The sequence below is a fragment of the Choloepus didactylus genome, chromosome 5 (assembly GCF_015220235.1).
Source record: "Choloepus didactylus isolate mChoDid1 chromosome 5, mChoDid1.pri, whole genome shotgun sequence".
NCBI classification, from domain to species: domain Eukaryota; kingdom Metazoa; phylum Chordata; class Mammalia; order Pilosa; family Megalonychidae; genus Choloepus; species Choloepus didactylus.
In genome coordinates this window covers 73291874-73310430 of record NC_051311.1, presented here as the reverse complement: position 1 = coordinate 73310430, position 18557 = coordinate 73291874, and the positions used below count along the sequence as shown (strand labels likewise).

Below are 18557 nucleotides of genomic sequence, written 5' to 3'. Positions count from 1 at the left end.
TTAATCTGTAATTTATTTTTATAAAGTGGACTTAATTCTTTTACCCTTTTAGTTGGAGTAATTAAAGGAGAAATAGCCATCTCTATAGGAGAAGTTAAGTTTTACATTATTAAATTTTTCCAATTGATATCTGGCAGTACTTATATCAATTTCCCACTTATTTCCTTTGACGTTATTTTTTTTCTTTATACCTGGCTTTATTTTTTTCCAGAAGAATAAAATAAGTTTTCATTTGCAGTCTGTAAATGGAAATCTGTAATTTATTTTTATAAAGAGGACTTAATTCTTTTACCCTTTTAGTTGGAGTAATTCAAGGAGAAATAGCCATCTGTATCGGAGAAGTTAAATTTTACATTATTAAATGTTTTCAATTGATATCTGGCAGTACTTACATCAATTTCACTTATTTCCTTTGAAGTTGTTTTTTCTCTTTATACCTGGTTTTATTTTTTCCAGAAGAATAAAGTAAGTTTTCATTTACATCTTATAATAAAGAGGAAATCCTTAACTTGTAAGACAATTCTTCAGCAGTATGTGCAACATATTTTTATTTCCATGGAATAGAACATTGTCTAAGCTTACAGAGTATACATGAGAAATGAGCAAATATCAGGAATGAAAAAGGAAAAGGACAAAGAAACGAGACCTAAATACATACAGTTTGTTGGGATCTGCTAACTGCAGTCAGAATCAGGGCGGGATCACATAATAAGAGACAGGTTCCAGGATAGAGGAAAGGAAGTTGGCAAGGGGGAAAAGGGTCCACACTAGTGTGTGGGTTTAGTACCAGGTAAATCACTCTTGGAATTTACATACAAAATCAGTTAGCTCTATTTCTTAGAAATACAAATGGAAAGAAAGGAATATTTGATATTACTTTATGAATGTCACTTTGCAATACTGACATTATCAGAAATAGGGACAATTTACTCAGATTCAAATTTCAGTAGCAGAAAATAAGTATCAAACCATCACCACTGGTCCTCAGTACAAAACCTCTACCCCACCCAGTCCTCCTTCCTTGTCTCATCTCCCCAAAAAACACGCCTTAAATTCCCTGGTTGCTGATGCTTCAGCTACTGCCTCCCATACCCACCACAATGGTGTCACGCTGTCTCCACAAGGCTGGTGAGGAAGGCTAAGACAGTGGCTGAGAGAGACGGTGGCAAAACATACCAAAGACTCTGCCTGCAAATCTCTCCCTGCTTTCCTTTTTTACCACAAACATCATCAAGGATTTATTTTTCAGTAGAAGTGATAAATAGCATTTTTAAAAATATATCCTTAAAAGGGGAAATGGGAGGATAATTCTGATTACTCCAAACTGGTTATCTTCTTAAAGTAGAGCAATTCACAGGTTCCGGCTCTCTGACCTCCACAGAAAAAGCTGACAAGTTTTGGGGTGCTTTGTTTTAAAAGTTCCTGATTAGGCAGGGCATCTTTGAAGGGAAAACATTAAAAACAAAAAAAAAAGAAAATGGAAATGTGAGAGGAAAGTAAGAGATGTTGTCCAAAAGCTTGAAGTAAAAATGAGAGAGAGAAAGAGAGAGAGAGTCTCTTAATTGGTTTTGAAGGTTCTAACAGTGCACTGAAAGGAGAATGAGATAACAGAGGCCTGCTTAGCTTAGCTGGCTTCCATCCAGAGTTTCTTCCTGCTTTGGGGCTCTTTGTGTTCTGACTCTGAGCTGGAGTCCAAAGCCCCGTCGAAGGCAGAACTGGTGCTGCCCATTCAGTTGGTGTAGAGGCTGTTGTCTGAGGAGGAATAGTTGGTTCCCAGTGGGGCACTCAAAGTCCACCATGTCCATCTTCGTGCACCAACTTGCTGCTCCAGAAGAGCATTCTGCTGCTTGAGCCCGTTAGTATTTTGTGGGTGTGTGGTTTTTCCTTTGCATAAATTGGATATACTCTGTGATTTTGGCCAGGATTTGAGCCCAGGGTGCCTTCTCTTCTTGGAATGATGGTACTGCCAAACATGCCAAACTGTGAAAGCTGTCTTTGACGTGGTCCCTGTGTTTTCACTTGGGTGCATTATGATGAACCTGTTTGTCAGCTTCTCCCTACCTTCTTATTGCTCATTTCATATGACCCAGGGAGCAGCCACTGCAGGAGCAGGGATAAGAAGTGAGGGCAGTCACAGACAAAAAGTCCAGTCCCCTCCCCTGCACACACAAGCTCACTCATTCACTTGCTCTTTCAGTTGCACACATACACCCTCTCTTTATATCTTAATAGTCTTTTTTCACTTTTCTCTGTTTCCTATTGTAGGGTTAGAGAGTACATGCACATTCCACATGATATCATTTTTTTTTAGCTCAATTCTGAACTACTTCAGCTGTGAAATAAATCTCTGGATCTGACTCAGTGATAGGGGAACTTCATATGATAATCTCCAAATAATTAATTCCTTTGAAGTGGATTCTATATAATCCTTAAACACTAAATACAACAGCTCCACTCCTGAGAATATGTCGACTATACTTAAACAATATTGTTTTCCCCTAGATTTGGTGAGAGTTCTTGTTGGATTTTTAAACTTCATCTTTATTCATTTTATCCTCAATGTACACAGAGGTGATCTCTATCAATGACAGACTATCATTATTCAGTTAAAGAGCAAATAATGACTATGTGTGAGTGTATGTAAACATGTACAAAAAAACATTTCCCTTTTTATATTTAATTTTAAAAGCATAATATTTATCCTGTGCCATTACCACAATCATTTTCAAGGCATCTCCTAATTGCTCAGTTTTTTCTATAGCAGCTATATTGCTGCATATTTTAGTTTGTTCTGTTGGTAATACAGATCACATTAATATCTCTTAATTTGTTCTGTTCTTTCTACAAATAAATCCATTTTCCTTTTTGAGTGTGATTTTTATATCCATTCAGTCTTTCAAAATTGGTTTCCAATTGGTATTAACAATAGCTGATATTATGGTTTTTCATGTTTTGTTCTTTTATAAAGCCAAGGCCATCAATGTTTTCATTCCCTGATTACTGAGCTCAAGAAACTGAATTATTTTTAGGCATGGCTATTGTTTTTAATTTTTTTATTATATCTTTCATCTCTATGTTACTAGCTCTTGGCCTGCTACAAAGCCAGTGTCTTCTTCCTTTAAATATTAAGTGGGAACCATGGAGCTTCTGGTTTTCCAAAATCCTTTCTTTACATTTTGTAGATCTGCCCCAACGTATGCTCTGGTTTCCAAGACTTCTTGGATTCCTTTTACTTTAGACCTTCCCTTTAAAATCATTGCTGTGGCTTCCAGAGGCCCATCACCATCATCCTTTAATCCACATGTAAGAGTTATAGAACTAGGGCCGCATTGGTTGTCTTCTGATGGACATTTCAAGTTTTATTATTTTAGCCACATTTTCTGTCCTAACTTTCTGTCTGTCGATACTACTTGCCATGACTGGCTTAGGTTCAGGAACCAAAGGCCGGGCAATATGGAGAGATGTCACTGATGGCAAACACACAGTTGTTTTAGTGCAACATTTACATATATTTTCCTTCAACCAGCTGAGGAAATGAACTAAAGAGGAGGACAAAGGGCATTAGGAGCACACCATTAATAGGAAGATTTTCTTCCTCTGACCTGAAAAGGACACTGAGATTGTGTCACGATTTGCATGTCACCATCTGCAGAATATAAATATTTGGAGCTCTGTGGTCAGTAATAGTTTGCCTGGGCAGGCCAAAATTTTAATTTTACTAAGGGACTGGGGATTAGGGAGCCAGGCCTTATGAAATAGACCCTTAGTATCACATCCCCAGAGTTTTTTTTTTATTATTATTTTTATTTTTTAATACCAGCATTTTGTTTATATTACATACATTTCAAAGTAAAAACGTTTTCCACTTTTTAACTTTCTCAAAAACAGCATGTTCAAAAAACAAGTTTTAAATAAACATTTTATCACATTTCCTAAGAACAACTTTTCACCATGACAAAGGTGCAAGCACTACCAAAACAAGTTCACAGTTTTGGGAGCAGGGGATGAACCTTCTTCATTCTTTTTCATGCAAGTTGCACACATTACATATGTGCATGTATTTAGCTACAGTAAGTAAAGTAAGTACCATAATGTTTGCAACAATCAAAACAAACACAACCTGTATATTAGAGATCTGGATGGTCTGTTTTGAAGTCAACACTTAGTATTGTCTTTCTTTTCCAGTTTAGCAGATCTGATGGTAAGCTGTGGTATTGATTATGGTTTTAATTGCAATTTCATGATTGCCAGTGATGTTGAATACCTATTTATAGATTATATAGAGTAATATTTTTATAAAGTGCCTTTCAAGTATTTTGCCCATTTTTCTATTGGGTTGTCTTCTGCTTATTAGTTTGAGAAGGTTGTTCACTACTGTGTATACAAATCGTGTTCAGTATATAGGTCACACAAATAATTTCTATTGATACACATTTTCACTCTCTTAAAGGTGGCTTCTGCTACACAAAAAAAAATGAGTAATATTAATAAAATCTAATTTACCATTTTTCCTTTTCGGAATGCAGATTTTCTGAATTGTTTAAGACATCTTTGCTTACCTCAAAGTCATAAATATATTCTTCAGTGTTTTCTTCTAAAAGATGTATTGTTTTATTATTCATATTTATTTCTACAATCCATGGCATTTTTCCTTTTATTTCTGGTATATGGAGTCTCAACATCAGGCCATTTTTTGAACAATATAATACTGTTCCAGTGGTAAATTAAATTATCATTGCACCAACCCCACCCTATTTTCTTGTTTATTTTATGTGTATGGTGAGTCTTAATATCTGGTTACTTAAGTCCTTTAGTTTTGCTCTACTTCAATATTGCTTCTGCTAGTTGCCACCCTTTGACGTTCCCATAGATGTGCTGGAATCAGCTTATCAATGTTTACACACTAACACATGCAAAAACAAGCTGCTGGAATTTTTATTAAAATTACATTGAATCTATAGATAAATTTCAGAAAATGTGTCATTTTTACCTCATTTCATCTTCAAGTTCTGAAGAGGCTGTACTCCCCTATTAAAATCATTATTAATTGCTCTCAGCAATACTCTGGAGTTTTAATTATGTGTAATGTTTTTATGTTTGTTTTCTGAAGATCTTTTGTTAGATTTATTCTAAGGTGTTTGGTGGCCAATGCATATAATATTTTTAAAATATTTTATATTGGTTAGAGATTAACAAATTAAAATGTAGTTAAATTGTATATTTATTTTATATCCAGTGGCCTTGCTATTTTTTCTAGTAATTTCTCTGGGGAGTCTTTTGGATTTCCTGTATATACAATCATTTACATATAATGAAAGTTGTTTTGTTTTCTCCAAATTTACATATTTATGCCTTTTTATTACCTCATTCCACTGCTTAGGTCTTTCAGGAAATGTGGCAATGAGATTGCAACAGTGGACATGCTTGTACTATTCTCATTCTCAGGGAGAAAGCTTTCTTGTTAAACATATTATTAAGAAAGATCCTTTTACTCCTAATTTATTATTATTTTAAAAATTTCAAATGAGTGTAAAACTTTTATAAAAACTGGTTCTACAACTATTAAGAAAGCTATATGTCATTTTTCTTTTTCCTCCATTAAGGGGGGGAATTAAATTTGTTATGTTTGGTTGTTAAAACCAAAGCTTGAATTCCTGGAGCAAATCTGACTTGGTATCATGCACTATTCCTTTTTTATATTATTGGATTTTAGTTAAAAATATTTTGTTTGGGATCATTACATCTCTGTTCATTAGAACAAATGGTTATAATTTTCCTTTATCATTATGTCTTCATCAGGCTTTGGCATAAAACTAAACTCATAAAACAAGCTAGGAATTAATGCCTCTTTTTGTTTGCTGGATGAGTTATGTAAGAGTTGTATTTTGTTTCTTCCTTAAATGTTTACAAGAATTCTTCAAAAAAGCCATGGATTTGTTTATGGGGAGTTTGTGTTTGTTTGTATGTGTGTGTTTGTGTGTGTGAATGTGTTTTTCCAGCAATGGATTCACTTTCTTCAATCCACATAGAACAATTTTTTGTTAGTTTGTTTAATTATGTATGCAAGATTTTGTCCATATTATTGTAGCTTGTCAAATTTATTTCCTAAATAATTTTCATAAAGTATTCTTATTACCTTTAATAATTTACAGAATCTGTAGTTAAGTAATTTTTTCCTATCTTGACATTGGTGGTTTGGTGTTTTCTTTCTTATACGTTAGAACAATTATGGTAAGGGTTTGTCAATATTATTAATCCATTTAAAGAAGCAACACTTTGGTTTTGATAATTGTATTAATTGTGTGATTTTATGTTAACGAATTCTGCTCTTATTTTTATTATGCCTTTTTTTTTTCCTAAGGTTGATTTGCTGTTTCTCAAATTTCTTCAGTTGGAAGCTGAGGTGTTGACTTTTAGCCTTTCTTATTTTTAATATCTAGATTTATAGGCTATGAAATTTATCTCTAAACTCTGTTTTAACTGCATTAAAAGTTCCGATATTTTGTATGATTTTTAAAATTAAGCTATGATTATTCTAGTGGGATATCATCTTTGACACATGGCTTACATAGAGAGTGGATGTTTGTAAAGAGTTGGTATTGCTTAATTCACTCTTTATTATTGATATTGTTAATCCAACTGTTTACAAATCTTTTGAAATTATTCCAATCTTTTAAATAATTTGAGGCTTGCCGTATGTCCCAACAGGACAATTTTGATAAGTATCTCACATACATTTGTAAAAGACGTGTGTTCTGTGGTTATAAGGTTTAAAGTTTTCTATATGTTAATTAGATCTTGATAATTTTAGTTTTATATAATATTATTATATAGTTTTTTTCTATTAACTAGCATTTTTATGTGTTTAAATTTGATATTATAATTGGGCATTTGATATTTCTTTTTCAAATCTTTTGTTTGCAACATATTTTTCTCCTTATATTTAAAGTTCATGAGTCATAGGTATATGTATGGTTATGTTTTGTTTAGAGATTTTCTTTTTTTTTAAATCGTGCCTAAGAATCATTGTTTTCTATTTGGTTTATGTATACTTAAGTGCATGCATGTTATATTTGAGTATATGTGTACTGTTATGTGCCATATATATCCATCTCACCATTTGCTTTCAGTTTGACCCACCTATTTAATATTATTTCTCTTCATTTCTTGCTCTCTTTTGGAGTCATCATTTTTTTAAAAAGTTATTACTTTTTATCCTTCTTTAAATTACTATTAATTATATTTTACTATTGTTTCTATGCTTATCCTAGAAATTACAAAATACATTCTTGACTTTCTAATTACAATACAATTACAAAACAATACAATTAATATACATTCTTGACTTTTGTCCCTTTTTTGATAATACTTAGCGATATTAATTCTAAGATATTAATAGAGATTTTAATCACCATATACATTAATTAACATATGTATTCAATATGGTATTACTAAATTGTATATGTCAGTATTTGTTTATGTTTGCTTATCTAATTACTGTTGCAGTTTTTCTTCACAACCTCTTATATTTTTATTTCTGTCTTTAAGAAAATGCACTTGGCACAGCATCAACCCAGAGAAATTTGTTGACTTGCTTAATGACAGTATTTGGAGGATTTTAATTAATTTTTATTGAATCTAAAAATAATTTGTGTTTTGCCATTGTTGGGTGGAATATTGAATAGTATTGGTTATATACACGTATAATATTACATTACATATGTATTCTATATGCATACAATGAATTATATAAAAATATATAATATAAACTATCAAGATATATGTAAATCATGTTTTATTTGTTAACTGTGTTGTTCAAATCTTCTATAACTGTATGGATCATTTGTCTTCTTGTTCTCTCAGTTACTGAGAGAGAAGCTTTAAAATACCACAATATCAACATATGTTTTACCATGTGTGGCAACCCATGGCCTGAGCAAAACAGGCCGGCAGACCTTTGGTGCACAGCAGTCTGCATGACCTACGCAGCTAAATGTTTAACCTACTGTCTTTCTAAGCCAGTAAAGAGAAAAAGGGTAAATTGATGTTAAAATCTAACTTTATGCAAGCAGGCAGGAAGTGAGAGGCTCTTAGTCTCACAAAAAGAGCAAAATGTAATTGTTCAAGTGCTATTCTAGTCCTTTCTGCACCACTCCCCAGGTCAAAGTGACCTATTCCTGCATCTATGCTCCCCACACCCTTAGCAAGGCCTTTGTCTTAAACCCTTATAAAAGGCTTTCCGCCCTTTTTGCATCGCTAGGTCATCTTCCCTGTGAACGCGATGCTTGCCCAGACTGAGAGAGCCATCATGATCTCTCTACGACTTCTCACGCTGTAAATAAGCCCTGAATAAAAGTTCTTTGGCTTCTGGACTGGCATGGCCCTCTTGGCTGTGACACCATGTCTCCATTTTAGCTGAACAGTTTTTACTTTTATTTATTATGATTAATGTGATGTAAAATGAAAATTTAGGCTTGCTATAAATTCTTAGATGTGCACATAAATACTTTCTATTTAGTATATTTTCCTCCTGTTGAAGAGTTCTCTTAGTATTTTCTTTAGTGTGGTTTTACTTTAGACAAATTCTCTGTTTTGATTTTTTTGGTAAAAATAAATTGTTATAACACTTTCAATTTGGAGGATATTTGCTAGATTGAATACTAGATTGAATAATAATTTTTTCATAACTTTTAAGATGTCCAATTATTTTATGGCTTACTCCAGTTTTATTTTTACTCTTTTGACGGTAGTAGTTCTTTTAATTTTCTTTTACTTTTAAGATATTCTATTTTTATTAGTATTCTGAAATTTGGTATCACTTATATTTGTCCTGCTTTTGGTCCAGATGATTGCTTGAATTTTTCCTGGGACAATTTAGAAGTTTGGGAAAATCTCAGCCATTATCTCCTCAAATATTTATTTTTCTCTATTCTCTCTTTTATTTTTCCTTTTGAGACTCCAGTTACTATTATGTAAGATATTTTCAATGTGTCCTGTATGTCTGTTATATGCTTTTGTTTTCTTCATGCTTAAGTCTGGAAAGAAATATATATGAATTACACTCCAATTCATACATTTTCTTCTTGGTTTTTCAATCGGATATTACAAATCCCAGTCATATTTTTGTTCAACTGTAATACTTTTTTCCCTAAAATGTCTATTTCATTCTTTCCTATATTTTCCCATGCTTCATAGTTTTATCTTTCACTCAATTTCTGAAACATGCTAATCATACCTACATTAAGAATTGTGTCTGATACATTCTTTATTTACATTTGTATGTGTAGGTTTATATTGTCTCTTTTTTTCCTCCTAATATTGCTATTTCATCTTTTTTTATTTCTGATTATTGTTTAGTGAGTGATGGATATTTTGATGAAATATCATAGAGTTAACATAGATGATGGGTAATATTTTCTTCTTTCTCAGAGAATTAGTTTTTGCTTCTGACATTCAGTGAAGGTAAACTACTTTAATCTATTCAATTACTGAGCAGATTTCAAGCTAAGCTACATTCCTTGTGAGGGTTTTTGTTATTTCTGGTTCTGTATTAATAACAGTATGTAGCATCTTGGTATTCAACTTGAAAGACTGTTGTGTTTACAGGGACTCTAATCCCTAAATTCCAATTTCTGTCTCCCCAGTTCTGTGAGGCTATTGAAAGCTCTTCTCTGTTTCTCAATACCTCAGCAATTGTTATCATAATATCAAATGCCTTATGAAGCTTAACTGCATTAAAATGTTTATTTATTTTCTCAGAGCATTCCCTTCTCTCTGTGTCCTTGCTGCTTGACAAATTTATTGTTTCTTAAAAGCAAAGATTTTTAAGGTCATTTTGTAGTAAAAAAAAAAAATCAATTGCTGTATATTATCCAAACTACAGATTATGTTACAAGTTTCTTAAATATCAAATAAGATAAAATACAATATAATTATGTAACAAAAACAAAAATATTTAAAACTTTTATTAACCCAATATTAGGAATTAGACTTTGCAGAAGTTCCCCTATGCATTATTTCATTTAATCTTCACAGCAGCAATGTGGCATATATACAATTACTAATATGTAGAAGACAGGTAGATAAGGTAACTATACAGTTATCTATACAACTATACAATTAGAATTCAATCTTATTTCTGTCTGACTTCAACACATTCATCTTCTTAACTAATGTATATTCTACTGTTATTCTGGATTACAGTGACTTTTACATAAACTACAGCCCACAATGAAATAAGATGTATTTAGTAAAATTTTGTGACATTAAAAGTAGTAAAATTTCCATAATAAAACTGAAAAATAGAAATGTTCTGTAAAAGGAGACATTACTATCTGTATAGTGGGAATATATCTGGATTGGCCGTTAATGAAAATCTTGATTAGATGTTTGTCCTTGTAAAAATCACTTAATTTCCTAAGACCTCTGGTTCTTCATTTGTAGAAGGAGGATTGTACTAACACAAAAGACTTATATGACTTTTAAATGGGGCCATTGATGGGATCATATTTACACAAGGTAAGATGTACTAACTAAAGAAGGTGAACCTAGTAGTTGATTGTTTAAATGCATAATGATTGATTATTGGGTTTGCACTAAATTATGTTAGCTATGCTACACAAATAGGTTAAAGTTTTACTTTCTAAAATTGTAGAATGTGTTTCAGATATTCACATACTGAAGATGAAAGGCAGTTGTATGTTGAGAAAACAAAACTACATGTAAAAAAAAATATGATGGAACTAATGGAAGACATAGATTCTGCTGTTTTACTATCTTCAAATGTCAGCAATTCTCTAGTACACAATATCAAGTTGGATGATAATTGTGGTTGTCTTATAATGCAAGGTTTTGGAACACAGAAATTCACCCTGAACAAAAATAGTTACACTAATGCTTATTTTAAGTCCCAATTATTTTTTTCTTCTGATGATCTTTTTAATACTTGCCTCATTTCAAATAATTGAAAATAAGGGAAGTGTTGAATTATAAGTTAGCTATAAGTTACATTAGTTTCTTCAAAATCGCCCATATCAAAATAACAGATTTTTCATATATATATATATATTTTTTATGCAAGTATACTATTTGTAGTATTAAAACACATAAGTTTAGACTTAGCCTAACCTCAAAGAGAGAGAAATTAGTAAATTTGTTTTCTGCTTTAATGCTTAAATAGTGTCCCTTTCTCAATTTTCCAATCCATGTCATATTTACACCTATAGATGATTTCATTCAATAAAACAATTTCATTTAATGACTAAATAAATTTAATATTTAGATGTGGTTATTTGGAATGGCATGAATTTATTATTCCTAAAGTTTTGAATTCAAATCCTATTTTCCTCACTTTTTGTCAGCAAGATACTCAATCCTTAAGGGTTTTTTTCTGTCTTTAAAGTAAAGGTAATAATATAATTATTCTTTGCTGCATTCTGAGTAACAAATAAGGTGGTATCTTATTAAGAAAATGCTTAAAGTATTATTTTATCACACCTTCAGTTGCAAAACTAAGGTTCAAAGAATCTAAGTAACTTTCCCAAGTACATCCAAGTCAGTTATAAAATGAGGACTAAAAACAAGTTTTCCCATAATGATGAACATTTAGACATAGTGATCATCTGATTACACTGATAAAGGAAATTCATGCTTTATTGATATATTATTGAGATTAGATACATGATTTAACATTTGTTTCTCCCTCTTTGTTCATTAGGGCATCTGGGGAAAGCATTTTTATCTACAAGTTCATTAATATGATTAGAGACCTACAGGTCACAGGCAGAAACAGAAAAAATGTTGATGTCCAAAGCTAAATTGTTTCTAATACATCACTAGGTGATGTGTTATATGACACAGGACAATTTAGAAATATACCTGTTGGAGTTCCAGCTTATAAATGGCTGTCTGCTTCGGAAGAAGATATAAGCATGATAAACTTGTGTAATACATGTTATAAATAATATCTGAAGACAATATGAAAGCTCAGAAGATACCTCACATGACAAGTGAATAGTATGGACAATATACATGTAGGAATCCACATGACACCTTCTTGTATCTTGCTTCTCAGAACTCAGCTAACAGGTTTGGGATGACAGATTTGGTAGAAATGGAGCAACTTGTTGGCTCACAGTAGATCCCCATCCAGGATTAATTTCTCATATCAGCCAGTAACTTCAACCTCCCTTTTTGACAATGTTACCTGAGTATCTAGGAAGAAAGCTAAATGGACTGTTTTGGATTTCAAACTTTATGTGCTATTCAGTAGCTGTAATATGTTTTATATACATAGGCTGTGTCAAAACCCATTCCACCTCCTCTCAAAAACATTCTTGGGCATGAATGTAATCACTGGTTGACTGAAATTCTGTACTCTGTTGACTATTTAGCACTGAGCTGATTGGCTTCATAAAATTAATACTCATATCAGATTGGATTTGATTTAGACATATATCAGACTAGATTTTTCTTAAGTGCATGCTGCTTAAAAGAGACATACATGAGCATAAGCTTTTGGGTAAAATTATGGGAATGTGCCAAACAAAAAGTTAGGGTTCTTTTACTAAAGGAAACATGAAAGTGTCAGTCAACATGGACTAAGCTATGCTGATGTAATTAAAAAAACACCTAATCTAAGTGGTGTATTTATCTATCATGAGTCTGCAGGAGGCTTTACTCATCATTGTCTTTCAGATACCCAGAATAATTGGGTAATCACTATCACATATGCTGCTGATTACTCAGCTAAAGGGAAGAAAAAGAGCTCTGAAGGGTCTGGCATAAGCAATTTATTGCTCCAGCCTGAAAGTGGCAGATAATAATCCAGCTCACAAATGATTAGTCAGAATTAGTCATATGGTCTAGCCATCAAGGAGCTAGAGAAGGAAATGCGGAGAACAGTGCATATTTGGGGAGAACAGTGCATATTAATCAGCACTGATTAATACCACATTAAATTGGATATTGGATCCAAAAATATCTACCATAAAACACCTTTGTATTTCCTCAAATTTCTCCAGATCAGCATATTTTATAGACACAGTTGACCCCAAATGATTCTTTCAATTTTCCCTTTCTTATTTTAACTTCTTGGAAGCACTTCAAATATTTCCATCCTTGGTGGTTTTGCTCTTTCTGTAGATGTTTCTGCTCCAACATTTAAATTATTTCATTAATTCCACAACTTCTATGTAGTAGACACAAAAATGTGCAAACTGCATCCCCTTAGGAAACACTTGCTGTTCCAGATGTCAGATAAACCAATGTTCACCTCAGCTGCAAGAATGGCTTCAAGTTTGGGTTGTCCCTTCAGGTTCAATAGTTTGCTAGAAGGACTCATAGAACTCAGGAAAGTTTATTATACTCATAGTTTCAGTTTATCAGAATGAAAGGATATAGATCAAAATCAGCACATGGAGCAGGGTTTAGGAGAAACCAGGTGTGTAGTTTCCTGTTTTTCTCTCCCAGTGGAGAGTATAGATCTCACTTACTTCTCCCGACAATTACCTGTGACAATATGCATGAGCATTGCCAATCAGAGAGACTTGCCTAAGTCCTGGTGTCCAAGGAATTTATTGGGTGTAGCCATTTAGACATGGCTAACCATCTATGTGGCTGACTTCAGTTGCCAGCCACTCAAGAGGTCAAGCTGCAACCATGTGGTCCAAGGCGCCCACCATGAATCACTTCATTAACATAAACTATCAGCATAGGACAAAGCCCCAGGTAACAAAGACACTTTTATCAAGCAGGACACCTTCTAGAAATGTGGGACAAGAGGACAAACCTTTCTTTGGGCAAGGTCAATCCTTTACTGAATAGTGGCCTTGCCCAGCTCAAGCCTTTCCAGGGCAACCCACAACTAGAGAACAAGTTAGGTGGGCCAGAAAGGCCTTGCTATTTGAGACCAACACAAGAAAACTGCCAAACTGCACTTGTTACAAATCCCCTGCTGAGTTGGCCAAAGCTTTGATTGATTTGCATAATAACTTGACTTCATTCTCTTCCCAATTCTTCTTCCATCCCTTCTATGGTATTTATCTCTTTAAAAGAAACATCTTACAACTCAAGCTCCACCTCAACAACTAATTTTGGTGCCCCCAACCTGTGGCAGTGTGAAACTGGTTCATACTGAACACTATTTTGTGAAAGATTTTCTTCCTTTTTTATATTCTTTGTTTAGCTCTATTATTTTACTTTCCTTTTCAAGGGACAAGGAAATACATATGCTTCCTATATACTTTATGAAAATGAAACAAGTAGTTTATTTACTTAAAAATTCAGTTTAGTTTTACACTTTTTATAAAATTATTTTATAGAGTTTCTTTAATTAAAAATACAATGCTATTTTATATATACCTTTTAGTATGGAGACTGAAAGTTAGGGTGTTTTGGCTTGTGTTTGTTTATTCATTTGTGTGTTCATGTGTTAGTGATGAAATATAATTTTGTCTCCTAATATCTCTTATCTCCTTCTACACTATTAGACCCTTTAATATTTGCCAGGGGCTGCCCTGAATAAAGGCTACATTTTCCACCCTTCCTATTAGATAAATGTGGGAAGGCGATTGATTAATTTGTGGCCATTAAGATGTGAAGGTAAATGATATTACAACTTCTAAGCCAGAAAAGGAAGAGGAATGTCCCTTTTCTCACTCTCCTCCATTCAATATGGAAGTAATAGCTGGCTGACATTTGACCATCATAATCAGTGAGGACAAGGACAAGAATCTAGAAACGATAAAAGGGAAGACTGGAATCACTAGGGTCTAGACAATGCAGAGACAACACACCATCCCCGCAGTGACTATAAATCATCTTTTACAAGAGGGAGAATTGTATAAGTCACCATTAATTTCAGCTTACTCTCGAGTGCAGTAAAACCTAATTCCTACTGATACAGTTTGTTTTTTACATGCTTTGCAGGGAAGTATTAATTCATGAAAAATTGTTCAACCAAATAATCTATATATTCATATATAGCATAGCCCTTTAATTTAAAGGCAGACTTTGGGATTCATTCTGCATGAGTTCAAGTCCTGTTTCCAGCATTTACTAACTTTGTGACTTTAGACAAGTGACTAAAACTCTTTTTCAGTTTAAAGTAAAAATATTTGCCTCACAGCTTTGTTGGATGGAGGAATGTGATAATATAAGTCAAGTACTGAACACTAGACATAGACATGGCACATAGTAAAAGCTCATAATGTTTGTTATTATTGTTTTGTTTCTGTATAATATGGTAACAATAAACTATGCTCAAAAAAAATGATGGCCCTCTGTGCCGGTTTGAATGTATTGTGTCCCCCAAATGCCATTATCTTTGTGGTCTTGTGGGACAGACATTTTGGTGCTGGTTAGATTTGCTTGGAATGTGCCCCACCCAGCTGTGGGTGGTGACTTTGGTGGGATACTCCCATGGAGGCGTGACCCCACCCATTCAGGGTGGGCCTTGATCAGTGGAGCCATATAAAACATGCTGACTCAAAGAGACTGAATGGAGTGCAGCTGTGAGTGATGTTTTGAAGAAGAGCAAGCTTGCTAGAGAGGAATGTCCTGGGAGAAAGCCATTTTGAAACCAGAACTTTGGAGCAGATGCCAACCACGTGCCTTCCCAGCTAACAGAGGTTTTCCGGACACCATTTGTCATCCTCCAGTGAAGGTACCTGATTACTGATGTGTTACCTTGGACACTTTATGGCCTTAAGACTGTAACTGTATAGCCAAATAAACCCCCTTTTTATAAAAGCCAGTCCATCTCTGGTGTTTTGCATTCTGCAGCATTAGCAAACTAGGACACCCTCTTTTTGTATAGGAAAAAGACAAAGGAAATACACCTATCTATTGAAGAACATTGGCATAAGGCTATTTGTTGCTAATACTTGTACCAAGTTGTATGTGAACAAATGATTTATACGCCTAGAATGAGACCACATACTGTTAATAATTCTTGTCCTCTCCTGCATGATGGATGCTTTTTTTTCACTCCATTCACAGAGGTATTTTGTCTCACAGAACAGGGCCCTTGCTATGAGTAAGAAAAAAACAAGTGACTCCATAGGGAACATAAAAGCATTCAAAGATTTCCTGATAGATCTTCTCCCTTATTTTAATATCCTTGAATATATGCAATCAGGATTCTGTTCTTTGTGTAATTTTAATATGCCTAAACTTCAAATAATCAATTCTGTTCTTTGAATGCTTAGATACTTGTCAGTTGTTCTGGGAGAAAAATCTCCCCATATTGTTCACATTCTATCTTGGTAAAAATAGAAATATCCACTTTTCATTAGATAGAGTAACTCTCCATGCCCAGCATCTTTTTACTTTAAAGTTTGTGTATTTCTTTTTACTTATTTTAATATTATTAGACATCATCTTATTGAAATATTTTATTATTTTAGAGCTCTAATTGATTATAGGGAAACTTCCTCTTCTGACCTTGATCAAGGGTGATTTCAGGATCTTCCCTGCTATTTGATGTCAGATAATACGCAATCCACTGGGAGTCATGATTCTGCCAAAATCAAGCTGTGAGCTGTAAAATGAGAGGGGGTATTCTATAAAGGAGATTCAGATTTACTATTAAATTCATCACATGATTTTTCAAATATGATTAATCTACATTCTTTCTTATATAACTAGAGTGGTGAATTATGTAACTAGTAGAATATCAACTTTAGTAGATTCAAAATAAGTTTACAAGAGTTAAATAGCTGCAGAACCCTAACAGAAAGCCTTTACCAATTTCAGGAAATTTAAATAGAGTATTTTTATACACTGTACTCATCTCAGTGTGTATCTGTGTCAAGGGGGGGTGATTATAATCTGACTCCATCATTTATAATCTTGATGCCCATATGATACAGGGTTGTGGGTAGTTTCTTAAGTTTGTATCAAGCAGTTCTGTGAAAAATAATGCATGTATATAGACTCATGTCAATCCAATATTACCTAAAGTTTGGTGCAGTATCAGAAATACCTACAATTCATAGCCCCAGAAACAAAATAATATGCATATGTTTATTTTGGGAGATTTAATACACTTCCAGGTCCTTCAGTTTTTCTTGATCATAAACTGTAATAGGGAAACATTGTGAAATATCTAAGATACTCATTCTATCGGAAGGAACCCCCAGAAATTTCAAAGATGACTCATGCATATAAAAATGTATATATCTCTTCTAAAATGTGATTTTTATATTCTTTGAATAGTTTAGTGATTTTTAAAAAATCTGTGATCACTAAGCAGCTCAACTTGGGTAAATAAGTTCATTCTCTCATTAGCTCCTGATGTAAATTTATGTGCAGTTTGAGGATTAATATTTGCATATCATTGAACATTTCAGCTATTTTCTTGCTTTTCTGCTAAAATCACATGGATTTCTCAAAGAATTTTTCAGCTAGATGCAGTTATCTGAGTTGTTTTATTTCTTTCATCAATTTAAACATAGCATTCCATTATCTGCTGGCCTCTTCGTTTATAATAAAAATGAGTAATTATATGTATTATTTCTACCACCTCTGTCTACATTTCTTTTTTCTCCGGCAGATTTTAAGATTTTTTTTTTTCCTTTCTTAATGTTTTCAACAGTTTGACATTCCGTTAATTTACCTTATTTGGATTTCACATAACTTCTCAAAACTGTAGTTTGAAATTTTTTCTCTCCTATCCCATTCTGCAACTTCTGTTAAATCTATTTTGGATCATGTGGTAACATCCCACAGGTCCTGAGTCTCTTTTTATTTATTTCTTACCCCTTTGTTCGTCTTTTGTCATGGCATTTCTAGGGTTTCAACTCTGTTCTCAAGATGAACAGCTCTCTGCTTTTAGCATGCTATCCCACAAACTCCAGTTCTTCAGCAGCTCTGAATATTGATTTTTGCCTGCCCTTCCCAGTGAGACTGCCACAGATGGTTTTAATTACTTACAGCATATTTTGGATTCCCTAGCCTATACTCTCTTCTAATTCCATGGGGGCTAGGAATGTGCCCCAGACAGAAAGGCTGAGCAAACTTTGGACTAACATCATGAGTTACCTTCTCTCAAAGTTCACAGCCTGATGTCCAGTGACTGAAAAGTGTTTGTTCATATATTATGGTTGCTTAAGACAATGAGGCAATTTGCTTCTGTCATGGCCAGATATGAAGGCCACTTTTGCTTGTTATTAAGCTTTTTAGGAGTATCTTATCTTCTATTTATGTCTAAGTGATTAGACATTTTATGACTTATTTGTTGATGATGTTAACCTGCCATAATTATTCAGAATTTGACATTCAATCTGGGTGGTTGAAATAAAACTTCAGTTATGTGGCATTAGAAAAGCAGTCCAGACAAATGTTATAAAAAAGAGTAAGATGTCAGTGATCACTGTTATTCTCTAGCAATATATTTGGTACGACTGTCATCTGTGGCAGCTTTGAAGTGCTCACTGAGCCTGTGACTCTAGAAAAAGTGTCTGGAAAAATCCAAATTCTAGTGGATGTTGATGTTCCCCACAGAGATTCAAAATTATTACAAAAATGAGATGATCTCAAGAAAGAGAGAACAATGT

General features: G+C 33.4%; 1 pseudogene; it reads right to left on the bottom strand.

Moving 5' to 3' along the window:
• Nucleotides 1-1624: 1624 nt before the first annotated feature.
• The window catches only part of LOC119535342, a 51256-nt pseudogene continuing 34323 nt past the window's right edge, over nucleotides 1625-18557 (bottom strand).